The sequence below is a fragment of the Octodon degus genome, unplaced genomic scaffold (genome assembly GCF_000260255.1).
Source record: "Octodon degus isolate 3935 unplaced genomic scaffold, OctDeg1.0 scaffold00096, whole genome shotgun sequence".
Lineage (NCBI taxonomy): Eukaryota > Metazoa > Chordata > Mammalia > Rodentia > Octodontidae > Octodon > Octodon degus.
Window position 1 is genome coordinate 3,120,444 of NW_004524672.1, and position 476 is coordinate 3,120,919.

Below are 476 nucleotides of genomic sequence, written 5' to 3' on the forward strand. Positions count from 1 at the left end.
AAATGTTCCATGCTAGCTTGCAGCACACTTGGTCCATTGTTCTTTCCACTTTCTGAAGCAATTTTGAAAGTCTTCTTTTGTGTCTTTATAAAATATGATCCAAAATGCAATGACTAGCACTGCCACATACCATCCAAAGCAAAAGCAGGTGCTTAAACACATTGCAGTGTGTCCTCATCCACATTTTTTATAGATGTGGCACCATGTGACTTTTGGATCATCCCCAAATTCCAAATGATGGTGAAAGCTCAACATTTTGAATCAATTCAGGACACCAGGGCAGCCTTGACAGAGTAGCGAAAGACATACAAGAAGAGTAAGAAGGGTGGAATGAGCATGTGCAAAGCAAGTAGTGCTTTGAAGGGAACTACTAGCAGTGGGTCTTTTACCATAATACATTGTTTTTTCTTTCTTTTTTTATTTTATTTTATTTTTTTTCAAAGTTTTATTGATAAACAGCAATGAGACAGTTTCAA